General features: G+C 36.4%; 1 protein-coding gene across 6 annotated transcripts in view; it reads right to left on the bottom strand.

Annotated features, from left to right (window-relative positions):
- The window catches only part of LOC138933905 (growth factor receptor-bound protein 14), a 375,103-nt gene that overhangs the window by 306,555 nt on the left and 53,484 nt on the right, over nucleotides 1-15,064 (bottom strand). The gene's annotated exons all lie outside the window — the stretch shown is intronic.

The following is a 15,064-nucleotide window of genomic DNA, read 5'->3' as shown; positions in this document are numbered from 1 at the left end:
GCCGAAACGCGGATTGCATCGAGGGAGGAAAAGGTGGGATGAGGATGGGGGGGGGGGGGGAGAAAGAGGGGGAGGAGAGGCGTGTAAAGTTTTGACTTCCTCTTGGCATCGCACCAGGTCGTTTGTTTCGAAAGCATTCGCGGATTCTTGGAAAAATTGCCCCCCCCCCCCCTCCCCGGGTGTAACGAGCAACGCGTAAACACGTCGATGATGATACCGCGCGTTCGGTTGACCCGGTCCCGAGAGACATCGAAAAAGCGAAAACGTACGGATTAAACCCTGCCATCCATTCGCGAATAACATAATCCCGAGATAGAATTAAAACTCTGATGTAAACTGTATCGGTAATTTTTTTTTTTATTAATCTCTAAAATTGTGTCATCGAGAATGGCAAATGTAACATCGTTTACTTTTCATCTCTTTTTTTCTACTTTTCTAAAGAATATCTACGAGACATGGAAATGTCTTTGCGATAAATTCGGCTGGAAATAATCAGTGTGCTTGATTCCTTTCGCGTCAGAATCATCCGTGTAATTATTGATCGAATCCATTGTACAATGTGGATGGCAACGGTCGTTCTGTCGCGTGTTTTCAAGCGTCGGGAAAATATCAAAAATTACGCGGAAAAATACAAGTGCAATGTTGCGAAGAGCAGTCAGTCCAGTCGTAGAAACAAATAGCGTGGAAATCCATAATAATTGTTTTAACGGGAGAGATAGACAGAGAGAGAGAGAGAGAGAGAGAAAGAGAGAGAGAGAGAGAAGAAGAAGGGAAAGACTATTAGATTCGGCATGCTCGATGAAAGTTTCGAAACGGTTACGCGAGGAGCAAAGGAAACTGGGAAACTACATTAAATCAGTCGTTCGAGGAAGCATCGCCCGATCGGGCCCCCCGTTAATTCCATCTTCCTCGACGGCGCGTGTGCGTAAATCCCGCTACCGCGCGGAGACATTCTCATAAAGAGAAAGAGAGAGAGAGAGAGAGAGAGAGAGAGAGAAAGATGTGACAGCTGTCTAATAATTGTCGCCCCTTCTCGCGACAGTATCGGAGTAGGGGGAGGGGGTGTTGAGAGTAATTTCTCCAAAAAAAATTTCGCGTTAGCTAATACCATCCTCGCCTGTTTTCTCGCCCCCCTCCCCCTCCCCCCTCCCCCTCCCCTCCCTCCCTCCCTCCATTTCTCGCTACGTTCGTTTAACGTCACTGCCCGCTGAAATAGCTCTTCCGGTGCGCGCTAACCGGCGGGGGGGGGGGGTATATTAAATCATACGGGGGGGGAAAAAAAAAACACTTTACAAATCGAGCTCAATCGATCTTGTTTACGCCGCGTGTTGCGTTCGCGGGAACCGCAGATGCAGATCGAATCTGCGGCGGGAGGGTGAGGAGAGAGGATGGGAGGGGAGAGACGGAGCTCGGATGGAGCTCGCGTCGATAGATTTATTTATTGTACGCGAGCTTAGGTGCGTACATACGCGAGATGGAATTAGGGAGTCTTTGCGCGGGAACGTGCCGTCGTCGCGAGGATTCTCAATCTCAATCCGCGAAACGTGCGCGCGAGCGTGTTCCATTTGAACGCATCCTCTTGTGTATACGTCATGGCGGGGGAGGGGGGGGGGAGGGGGGGTCTCGGCTTCCGCGCAGTATACGTTATTTTTATATTGAAAGCTTATCGAGAAAAAAAGAAAAAAAGAAAAAAAAATTGAAGCGAAGCGCGTGAAAGAGAGGACGTGACGGGAAATGCATCGACGTTTCTAATGACATTTAAACGAAGGACGGACGAGGAGATGACGACTCGTTAGATCTCTCTCTCTCTCTCTCCCCCCCCCCTCTCTCTCTCTCTCTCTTCGTTTCGCGCGTCCGCGAATTAATATCGACCGGGGCGTGAAATAGGGCGTCAGCGGGGGAAAAAGTGCGGAAAAACCAGGGGCTCGAAGGGGATTTTATCCACCGCATCGCGCGCTAAGCTAACCGTCGTGCCGTTTCTCTTCCTCTTCCGCCCTCCCCCCCCCCCTCTCTCGCGCTCCTCCTCCACTCTTTTCTTTACTTCTGAGCTATTTCCACGCAACCGCGCGTGTTACGTAACTCGACTTGAGAGAAGAATTTTCGCTCACGTCACGCTCGCGCATCCCCCCCCCCCTCCCCCTTCCTCAAGTCATTCTCGCCGCTCTGTGCGCGCGCGTTATTTACGTTGAATCTCTTATCTTTCGCTCGCGCGTACGCACGTATGTACTTATGTTCGCGGATTACGGTAACGATGCAACTTCCAGAGCAGCGAGTTGCTGAACTCGGCGCAGCCTTCGACCTTATCCACACTTGGCGAAATAATATTCTATTTAGCAAAATATTTAATATATTTTGCATTCATTTAATAATAGTACATTTAAAGAGAGAAGCCTGTAAAGATTTTACGCGGGAAAAAGTCAAATCTTTCCTCGGTAAAGAGTAAAATCTAAAACAAAAAAAGAGAAAGAAAGAGAGAGAGAGAGAGAGAGAGAAAGGAATCATATAGTTTATTGATACGTATAATATATAGGTGAAAAAAAATTTAGCAGATTAATTTGCGAATAATATAAGATTTTTCATCTGACAGGAACAGATCAGCTGGCGAGGGACTTTGAGAACCGCTGAGGGTTATATAGCGCCCGCTCGCTCCATCGACTCGCGCGGGAAAACCGTCTGCCGGGAAACGAAGGTACCGGGAAAGGTACATATCTTAAATCTTCGAAGCTCCGCGAGACGCTCTTGTTAACGCGCCACAATATCTTTTCACATAATTGCCCGTCGTCCCCTCAAATATTTGTCAGTCGCCTCGTCGCGGCGACGAAGCGGATTCGGCGCTAAATTATTGCGCGTCCACGCGATAATTGACATAATCTTTCAATCAATTCGAGTACGGTTGCATAATAAATACGATTTTCAAGCGCAACCTGAGATCCATTAAATTCCCTCGACAGTCGTAAACGGTGAAACAACGCGTTCGCTTAATTCTCTCGTATTTGCCGCGGTTATCCCTCTTACCACAGTATTTCTCTCCGACGCTTATATATCGTGCGTTTAGGATTGCACAATGACTCGAGGCAAGAAAATACAATATTTGTAAAGATTGTATTGTTGTGGAAAATTTTCGGAAATTTATATCTCTTATCTTGATCTTGAATGAATGTATCTCGATAGCGAGTATCTCGTCTCGATTTTATTAACAATTTTTATTCAATACTGAACAATCGTTGAAAATAATATTTATAATTATATATTAAAATAATATATAATAATTTAAGATAATAATTATTATTTATATTGTATTATTCGTTTACTTCCCAAAACACTATATACGCACGTGTGTGGAAAATTTTGTGCAGCTAAATAATTATGTAAAATAATTATGTAAATTATTTATTTTGTTTATCGTATCGATTCTTTCTAAATTTGTTAATAAATAAATATTTTTATTTATAAACTAAAATTTTTCAAGTCTGCATAATACATTGCGATTTTTTCTCATCTAACTTACACACAAATATACGTATCTTATATTAGCTTTTTTTAAATACCAATAATCTTGACAATCTTATACCCGTATTCATAGTCCGTCCTTGAGGAATAAGGATTCCTTGTTCCTCGTTCCACGTTTCATAAACTTTCCTTGACCGAACAAGGAATCTTATTGGCTCCCTTATCTCAAGGAAGGTCACGAGCTTCCTTGAGAAGTGATGCGACCTTTTTAGCAGACGATACGCAGAATATAACCAAATATAACCTCCAAAAGTTAGTTTCGTTACATTTGTGGTTTTGTGGTTATTTGTTGTCGCGCTCTCAAACTTAAAGTGTATAAAGGAAAAAGGGATAATGGACATGAATTTTTAAATGATTCTCACGATGGATTTAAAGACGAAAATCCAGAGAATCGGATTCTGTGGCGGATTCCGAAAAGATACATTCGCGATTGGGAAAATCCCGTGGAATTTTTTGAAGATACGAAAAAGCTTTCATATGTATTATATGAAATTAGTTGCAGGCAGCATAAAACGGTGCTGCCTCCAGTCGGTCACTAAAAATCCCTAAAATATTCCTTCCTTTTAAAAGGGAGACTCAAGGTCCATCTATGAAACAAGGTGGCCTTGCAGATTCAAGGAATCCTTCATGGAGGCTTCCTCCGTCCTTAAAATAAGGAAGGACTATGAATACCGGTATTAGTCTTGGTATTGTCTTGATAGGACAAAATAATTAAAAATCTTGTCTTGATAGGACAAAACAAGACAGTATCAAGACTAGTATTGATATCTCGTGCAACCCTAATCGTGTCCCGATTTTAAAATCTCAAAGCGCCCCGTACATATCTCTCTCTCTCTCTCTCTCTCTCTCTCTCTCTCTCTCTCTCTCCATTTCTCTCGATCGTTTTTACAGAGGAGCGTGTTCGCGAGCTCTTTACTACTTCTATCGACGTTTAAGGAACTCGCATAATTCATGCGGCTGGATAGTATTATAGCACGTGTTCCATTAAAAACTAAAGTAAGTTACATTGGTGTGTTCCCGTGGGAATGATAGATTTCCTCTGGCGGAGACCGCGCGATTTTACCCCTTCGTCATTTTTCAACGGGACGTTTTCATCTTTCCTTTTGCCTCTCTTTCGCCATAACGTGCGCAAAATGAATGTTTGACGCGGAAAGACGCTTTAAGTGATTACCTTTCTCTTCGCTTTAATTTACTTTGTTCTTTCATATGTTATTTGCTTCGAAATTTTAAAAACGCGAGGTTACATGATACGGGATTTACGTAATATTAACTTTCTTAGCGTATTTATTTTTGTATATACATTCATATATATCCATTGTCAGAATAACTATCATTATATACAGGATGTATATCCCCAATTTAAATGGCAAAACTTCAAGAGCGTGTAGGGGACCGAAAAACTAAGACAGGAAGTCCTTTAGAGGTTTGCTCGTTTTGTATATTTATATAATATTTTTATTATATTTATTATTGCAATATATATTATATCAATATATTTATAATTATCATGCGATTATCATAGTTCGTCGATCGATAAATAATTATTAATTACAATTATATTAGCGAAAGAGAAACGTCTAATACAATTTTATTTAACTTGTTTTTGGCAGTGTTAAAGCAAGAAGAGATAAAATATATATTTGTTTCTGGAATTAACTCGACCTAAGGATATGCAATGTGTACACACACACACACACACACACGGCGCGAACTCGTATCTTTTTTTCCATCTATTTCAAGAATCGTTTATCGAGTTTCATAGTTAATATTATCTTCTAATACTACGGGATACGCGTACCTTCAAGTAAAAAAAGCATACGCGCGCACACCGCGAAGTATTTACTAGAAAGAGAAAAAACACGTGGTTTTGACAGGCGATTCTCGGAATTAATGACAGGAACGTGGAGGGAGGGGGTGAGGGGAGGAAGAGACGCGAGTTCCGTCTTGCGTGACAACTAACAATAAGTAGTTGAATTTCGAGCGTGATTAGTGAAGTATCGCACGCGATCGGCGATGATTTTATAAGATCAAGTCGCGATCGATATTCCATCGGTGCATGAACTGCGATCGAGATCTTGGCCTGTTTGACGCGCGAATCCGCTGCGTATATCTAATCGTTTCACACGATTACGTGAGTGTTATCGATACGTACTAATGACATATTTACGTATGATAGCGAGAATATATATATATATATATATATATATATATATATATATATATATATAGTATATACAGGGTGTCCCATTTTAATCTCCTCAGGCATATATCTCAAAAACCAAGCCCGGAAGAGAGAAATGTTTCAGACAAAAGTTGTTTGGTTTCGAGGGGGCCATAAGATGGTGACAATGATTTGACTTTGGAAAATCATTTGAAGGTCATGTAAAGGTCAACTTTAAAATCTTAAATGGAAACCCCCATTTTTTATTTAGTATTCTTGTAGCTGACATCGAGAGCTTTCCAAAACACCATAATAAAGTATTTTTTTATTAAGTACTTTTTGAGTTATTTTATATTTTAATCTGACATATTTTGATATAAAAAATTAAATATCTCGTAAAATATTCAGTTTTCGATAATTTTACCGTAATACTTCTATGTACAGAATAATAAGACAAATTAATTAGTGCCAAAAAAAACAAATAATTGTTTAAAAAAATACATTGTAAATAATTTTCTTAAAAACAATTTTTTTTTATACTAATTGATTTGTCTCATTATTCTGTACATAGAAGTATTACGGTAAGATTATCAAAAACTAAATATTTTACGAGATATTTAATTTTTTATATCAAAATATGTCAGATTAAAATATAAAATAACTCAAAAAATACTTAATGAAAAAATACTTTATTATAGTGTTTTGGAAAGCTCTCGATGTCAGCTACAAGAATACTAAATAAAAAATAGGGGTTTCTACTTAAGATTTTAAAGTTGATCTTCACATGACCTTCAAATGATTTTTCAAGGTCAAACCAATGATACCATCTTATGGCCCCCTCGAAACCAAACAACTTTTGTTTGAAACATTTTTCTTTTCCGGGCTTGGTTTTTGAGATATTCGACTAGATGGATTAAAATGGGCCACCCAATATACAATATATATATATATATATATATATATATATATATATATATATATATATATCGGTAATTAATAATACATCGATCAAAAATAAATTTACGCCGGGCGTAAAAAGTGGATGTCGAAAATATAGCGAGCGTATTTTTTTAGTGAAATGAATCATCGATAATTATATTTTTTATACGCATACTATAAAGATACGCTCTTCGCTCGAGACGTTATTTTCACTTCGGAACGCGAAGATCCTTCGCAAGATTTAGGTTCGTTAAACGCTTCGAGGCGTTAAAATATTTCGTCAAACGAAATGCGCCCGGAAATGTATACGTAGAGCGAAAAATTTTTATATAGTATAAAAAGTTATTTAAAAAATATGAATAAAAAATGTAATTCGGTTTTTATATATAAATTTCTCACAATTTTTATTTTGCTTATTTATTTATATGATAATGATTAACGTAGAAATAACTAGTGCATATTTTTATGCATATCCTGCGCTTTATATCGTAAAAGAGAAGTTTTGAATTTTAAAAAAGAAGCACCAAATTTATTTTTTAAATACAGATTTAAAAAATTGAATTATTGTATCAAATATTCATACGAGTATAGTCAAATCGATCCAGTTAATAGCGACGTAGAGACATTAATATTCCTTTAATGCTAATATTCTTTAAACCCTACTAACCTACATCTAACAATAAAATTCAATTTTTTTTAATTTGTTATTTATAATTTATACGATAATGATTAATAGAAATAACTAGTGCATATTTTGATGCATATCTCGCGCTTTATATCGTTAAAAAAGATTTGAATTGTAAAAGAAAAACAAAAAATTTATTTTTTAAATGCAAATTTTAAAAAATAGAATCATTATGTCAAATGTTGACACAAGTATAATCGACTCAATCAATAAAATGTGACGTAGGATATAATTAATATTCTTTTAAGCTCCAATATTTTTTGAACCCCCTTGTGCTACGGTTAAAATTCAATTCTCTATTCTCGCGAAATTTCTAGTTATTAAACGCTCCCGGCAACGTTCTCTCTTGATAAATTCCACGATAGGGCGCAAGGGTACTCTCTAACGTTTACGACTCGCCGGAAACTCGGATACCATTTGGCATTATTGTTGAACATTAAGGAGTCGTTTAGCTCGCGGTGCTTGGATAAGGTTCTAATTAAGCCGATTCGGCGGATACGTCGTCGTCGACAATCTGCTAAATTCTCTCCCTCTCTCTAATACTGTACAATTCAAGTGTACTTGGCGAACTCGTTGACCAGACGTCGTAATCGCACGTGAAAAGGGACCCGTTATTTTTAATTAATAGAGCGAAACCTGCGCGACCCTATCGTTCTTATCAATTGACCCACGAGTTCTCTCGCGACAAACGATATCGGATCGGTGGGAATTTTCAGTCTCGCGATACCAAAATCACGTTTACGCCGGAGAGTGTACTTTACATTCCGAGCGGGTTAAGCTTCGATCTACATTTCAAAGGTTTTTACGCGCCGAAGCGAAATAGGGACCGGCGAAAGTTTCTCGCGGATGGGACGAAGGAGGAGGCAAGCTGAGAGAAAATGCTGAGAGGCGGAAAGAGCGCAAGGTATATTCAAAGGTTGTTAAGGAAGTGGCTCGCCGTGTTTTTCCGCAGGCGATGGAAGAATATCGCGTGACGCGCTCGAGGTTTCCACTACGTCGAATCGGTGAAACGGCATACGCAATGAGGATTAGTTTTCACCGGAAAAAAAAGGGAGGAAGAGAAAAAAGAGAATATACAGGACGCGGGCAGAGTCACATCCATACGGAGGAATTAAGCCCCGATTTAACGTCCGAAGTCAACCTGCTCGTGCATATTCGGTACGTATTGGTTCCGAGAATTAAATCCCGCGAGATTATCCCGATTGAAAACTTTACCGGGGACATACACGCGGTATTCCGGAAATTCGCGCCCATGTTCCCCGTAATGAGGGGGGACTTCGACTTAATCCGGTGTCGAGTCGCGTCGTTAAGTCGTAAAGTCATGATCGAACGTTACCTTCTTTTCAACAATGATATAGAGATTCTCGGGAAAGAAAAATTGTCTACAAATCTACACTGTGAGAGACCCATTTTGTTGAATGAAATAAAATTTGTTTGAATCTCTTTGACTAAATCTCTTGTTTGGATATGGGCAAACAAATCCTTTAATTAATAGAATAAAAAAATTTAGTTGGAAAATTTGGTAATACTAATACAAAAATTTGGTTCGGTGAACAAAATTATTAATTGTATAAAATCAAATTTTAGGTTTTCTATTTTAATTTTGTTCGCCGAATCACATTTGTGTGTTAGTATTGACCAAATTTTCCAACTACAATTACATTTGCTTTTGTTACATCGACCAAAGTTTATCCATACTCAACAAGAAATTTACTCGATAGTTGTCTCTTGTGATACGATAAGAAAAAGATATACAGATTATATTCTCCATCTTTTCAATTCTCTCGTCGTTAACGAGAGACTAATCAGTATTTCCCGAACAGATGAATCCGCCATGATTGAAGATGCCCTGCATACTGCACATCACACTACGCTGCATAACAATTGACCGCGCAGTGATACATGAATGCGCAAAATAGCTTATGATATTCAACTAAACGATTTAGTTCGAGCAACAAATACGATTATTTAGAACGCGATGAGATGGATGAGTTTGTTATCGTAACAATAAAATTTTATTCAGATAAACAACTCTATGCAAAAACATAATAGTTTGTTAGTGTAACATTTAACTTCTTTCCGGTAACATAATTTTTATTAAATAAAACCGAATTATTAGGTGTACAACTTTGCTTCCGCCGTTTTTTTCCCGAAATTCCAGGCTTTATTGTAAAAAACTGGTTATACATTTATGATTCAAAGTATTGTCCACTCCCAATGATCGTGCCAATTCTTTTTGACTTTGACTCGAGTCTTCATTAAGTAATGCCTCCAATTCTGCATCTTCGAAAACCTTCTCTCTTCCACCGCTATGCCGGTCTTCGACGTGAAAATCACCGTTCTTGAAGCGTTGAAACCACTCACGACACGTTCTTTCACTAATAGCGGCTTCACCATAAGTATTTGAGAGCATTCGATGAGCCTCAGCCGCAGATTTCTTCATATTTAAGCAGAAAATTAAAACCTCCCGCAAATGACGAGAATTTGGCTCGTAAACTGACATTTTCAATCGAGAATAACTTTATGATGCGGACACAAATCGACTAATGTTTCTATGGGGTTATGTTGACAGATGCCCAAGTTTATTGCATGACGTCTATGATCTATTTATTTCGATCACTACTTACCGCTAAAGCCATCTATAGGAAAACGGCGGAAGCAAAGTTGTATACCTAATACATGTTCAGTCAATAAAATGGTTCAACCAAATAATCTTGTTCTATTTAACGAAATGGATCTCTCGATGTATGATAAGAGAATTATAGTATTTTAAACTTTTTTTGCCAAGCAGTCTATATACGAGAAAAAAATTTCAAGAAACACACATGAGAACATAAGGTTGTATTAATAATTTGTGTAATTTTTTTTAAACAATTAAAATGCATTATAATTGATTTGACTCGAAGTCAAATCGAAGTCAAGTCGAACTTTTTTCGAGTTTATTTCTTAGATAAATAAGAATGGAAAGAGAAAGAAGCGAAATATAAAATTGTAACAAATAGGATACAAAATAATATTTTTCGAACAAGAGTTTTTAGTTCTTTTACGTAGTTATTAATCGCGGAAATCGCGACACAAACAGAAAACTCGGGAGGTCTGGAGAAATAATTTTAATAATTTTAATTTTAATAATTTTAATAATTTCAATATAATTCCTTATCAATTTAATTTCTTATAATGTTTGAATTGTACGTTTCTAAAAACTTGCGCCAATATTATTATATAATTTTGCAGAGAAAACAACTATCATAAATTTTGCGATACGTAAAATACTTTTCTGCTTTGCTACTTGTATATTTTAGCTATATGAAATTTTTTGACAGATCGCGTTTGTTCCCTCTGACATCGTTTCGAGCGTATCGTCTTTTGCGATTTTCTTTCGTCAGTCTGAGTGAGACGTTGTATGCATGAGAATTAAAAATCTCTCGCACAATAATCTGTAGAAATTAATAAAATTATAAGAAATTAAATCTTTTATCCTATTTTGCCGAGCAAGAATGCGGATAAATAAATGCTAATCGCTGCTGTATTTACATTATTCCTCGCGATCGAAGCATAAAGAAAAAAAAGAAGAAGAAAAGACCGATAAAACGGAGGGAAAGAAAGCCAGACACATAGATACGAGACGGAATGGAGACTTGAATTATTCGTCGACGGTGACACGCGAGGTACATACCTGAACAGCCTTCCCGCGGATAAGTATACGGAGATATGGGACGAACGTGAGAGAGGGAGGCCGGAAATCGCGGTCTACACTCACCGGGATAAAATCGTAATGAGTATCCGCACCCGGTATGCCCGTCCGTCCTGCCGTGCGACGTTTATAACATCGTCCGTTTTTTCGTGTCGCGTCGCCTCTCGAATGTGTCAGTCAAGCATTGAAATGCGCAACGTGGTTAAGCATTCAACTCTCCCTCAGCAGCTGGTACGACGGATGCATCCCCAGTCAGGTGCATTATATATTCGCCCTCGAGAGTCGCGCTCTCGTTCGGGTGGTAATAATAATTACACGCTGCCGACGCGCGATGATGTATCATTAATACAACCAGAGAGCAATCTCGAGATTTTTCGAAATAATCCCGTAACTCGAGTACTCGAAATCATCTCGATGAATATTGGAACAAATGTTAGATTTTCATTCGTTGACAGAGGGTGTTTACTTTCTGGAGAAACATGGAAAATGTGGAATTCTGAGAGAAATTGTCATGGAATTTTATTAGGACTCGGAGAGAGAGGTGTTTTTTGAAAATTCTTACTTTTTAATAATTTTGCTCTTATACTGTACACTGAGAGACCCATTTCGTTAAATAAAACAAAATTATTTGGTTGAACCATTTTATCGATTGAACACGTAATTCGGTTTTATTTAATAAAAATTATGTTACTGGAAAGAAGTTAAATGTTACACTATCAAACTATTATGTTTGCATAGAGTTGTTTATCTGAATAAAATTTTATTGTTACGATAACAAACTCATCCATCTCATCGCGTTCTAAATAATCGTATTTGTTGCTCGAACTAAATCGTTTAGTTGAATATCATAAGCTATTTTGCGCATTCATGTATCATTGCGCGGTCAATTGTTATGCAGCGTAGCGTGATGTGCAGTATGCAGGGCATCTTCAATCATGGCGGATTCATCTGTCCGGGAAATACTTATTAGTCTCTCGTTAACGACGAGAGAATTGAAAAGATGGAGAATATAATCTGTATATCTTTTTCTTATCGTATCACAAGAGACAACTATCGAGTAAATTTCTTGTTGAATACGGATAAACTTTGGTCGATGTAACAAAAGCAAATGTAACTGCAGTTGGAAAATTTGGTCAATACTAACACAAAAATGTGATTCGGTGAACAAAATTAAAATACAAAATAACCAAAAATTTAATTTTATACAATTAATAATTTTGTTCCCTGAACCAAATTTGTATGTTAGTATTACCAAATCTTCCAACTAAATTCTTTTGTTGTATTAATTAAAGGATTTGTTTGCCCATATCCAAACAAGAGATTTAGTTGACTCCAACAAATTTTGTTTCATTCGACAAAATGGGTCTCTCAGTGTAAGCAGTCTGCAATCTGCCAAAATATATTATAAATATATATTCATCTCTGCTTTATACACGGTGTTCCAAGTCAGGTCATTGAAACTTCAGGATTTTATGGGAAGTTGAATTTGAAACAAAAAAGTTCCTATATAAACACAAGGTCCGGAAACGTTTCGTTAAAAAGTTATAACTAATAAATTCTCTGTAAGTATAATTAGTTATGATCAAAATTTAATAAGAACATTCTTATATTTGTATTTGTAATGTTTGCACTACAAATGTAGTGTTTACACAAAGACCATCGAAATACCTTTCGATGGTCTGCCTTTCGGTGGTTCTTTCAAGTTTCTGCTTTTCTTGTCGTTTTGAGCTTATTTTCCTTTGAACTTATTAGAGTTCCTTATCAGTATTAAATAAAATTGGTGTAATTTAGAATTTATTATTTAATTACCGATCACTTTTTCATTACTTTTTTCAAATGAATGAAGGATAGTGAAATTATTTTTAAAAATCATAAAAAAAAACGTGATGTTTCGAAGTTTATTAGCTATAACTTTTTAACGAAGCGTTTCCGGACCTATTATTATCCGAACTTTTTTGTTCCAAATTCAATTTCCCGAAGTTTCATTGACCCGATCTAGAAAACCTTGTATATTCAATATCTTAACGAAATATTGAATATGCAGTGCATATGTTTTATTTTAATTTTTAGTGATAAAAAATGAAAATGTTATGCAAGATAAAAATTTTAATCTTAACGAAACCTATTCAAATTTCTTTTTTTTTCCCCCCTACCCCGGTACATTTGTAAATCTAGTATTTAAAACTTAAGTAGCTTCCTGTTTCTCCTTTCGAGTGAAAAGCATTAGAAAAAACGCATACCATAAAAAGACTTACTTTAGGAAATTGCACGAAGAAATCTTAAAAAAAAAAATATTTTTTACCCGAAATTTTGAAGAAAAATACCTGGAGGGCGAGATCAGGGAATTTTTTTATAAGATTTGAGTGGACACCCTGATTGGGACGAAGAGAGATTTTAATAGCGTATTCCAGGATTGGGAAGTAACGCGTTACTTGTAACGCCGTTACCGTTACAGTTACTTTTTTTCGGTAACTGTAACGGTAATGGCGTTACAAATTTTATTTGTAACGGAAAAAGTAACTTCGTTACATTTTTCGGTAACGAGTAACGAATTTAACAGTTACTTTTATCGTTACTTTTTTCAAATTTGTTGATTTATTTAAGATATTATTCTTGCTATTGTGCGTGATAAAATTTTTATCTTAACCGTAAATCCGTAAGCAAATCGACCAATTAGCATTCTTATTATGTTGTAAAAATGCTTGAATGTGATTGATCAACTTATGGCTCTTGCAGACCAGTGCGATGACGCGACGCGCGATATCCAATGAGAGCTTTATCTTTTCGGAAAAGCAGAGCTCTCATTTACTACCAGTTCTAAGTACCTTGCAACGAAAATTAGAAAATCTCAATAAATCTGACCTTATAGATTGCCATTCATTAGTTGAAGCTATTCAGCAAGGTTTAAATAAAAAGTAACTTATTAATTTGATTAATACATATGTTATTTAATTTTAAATAAGGATTTAATTGAAAAATATTATTTTATTTTAAACTATTGATTCAAAAGTATTAATTTCAATAAAACAAACAATGTCGCTTAATTTACTATATTTGATTTTAGATTTCTTACAATATTTGAAACAAAAGAATTAATAATAGCAGCATGTTTACATCCAAAATTTAAGTTAAACTGGTTAACCGGAGAAAAAAGAAAACGTGCTGAAAATTAGTTGGAGGATTTATTGGGAATCCAATCAACTGAAAATTCTCCAAAAGCTGGAAAATCTGACGATCACGATGATTTTTTCATTTTTAAGCAAAAAACGGTGCAAAATGAATCTGAACAAGAAGAATTGCAACGGTTTTTAAAATCAAATAATTGTAATATAGAAATGTTAAACGACTATCCAAAACTTAAAAAACTTTTTATTAAATATAATACAGCTCTACCAAGCAGTGCATCTGTAGAAAGAATGTTTAGCATCGGTGGCTCTGTATTAACACCACAAAGACGGCATTTAAATGATGATACTATGGAGCAACAAATTTTATTAAAAATTAATAAAGAATTTCGATAAAATTTAATCATTTATTTTGTAATAAATCTTAAATGAAATCTTGCTTACAATTTTTTAAAAGTTTTTCTTATGCAAAATAATTTATTAGTTTGTATTGTAAAAAAGTAACGGAAATTGTAACGACTCGTTACTTTTTAGTAACTGTAACGGTAAAGAGTTACTTTTTAAAATTGGTAACGAGTAACGGTAACGAGTTACTTTTTGGAAAAAATAACGGTAACGGTAACGAGTTACTTTTATAAAGTAACTTTCCCAACCCTGGCGTATTCTCTCTTAATAACGAATAAATAAATCGATTAATTTCTCTTTTATCTCGCGAGCGTAATTAAAAGAGATGTCGCGCGGCGATAATCGCGCGTTGACAATCGCGCTCCTCGTAACGGATATTCTTCGACGAAAAAAGGATCTCGCAGGTTCGATGATTCGAGAATTCACCGGTATACACGGTATGTATGCATACATACAATATATCGGCCACTTGCGCCGTTTTAGCGATGCTAACGAGATCCACTCGGCCGCAGCTGCGTCTCTCTCGTTTTGCCGGTCGAAATGAA

This window comes from Polyergus mexicanus, unplaced genomic scaffold (genome assembly GCF_030449975.1).
Source record: "Polyergus mexicanus isolate NDT 795.1 unplaced genomic scaffold, iyPolMexi1.0 SCAF_6, whole genome shotgun sequence".
NCBI classification, from domain to species: Eukaryota; Metazoa; Arthropoda; class Insecta; order Hymenoptera; family Formicidae; genus Polyergus; species Polyergus mexicanus.
Note: the sequence above shows the minus strand (reverse complement) of the source record. Positions and strands in the feature narration are given on the sequence as shown.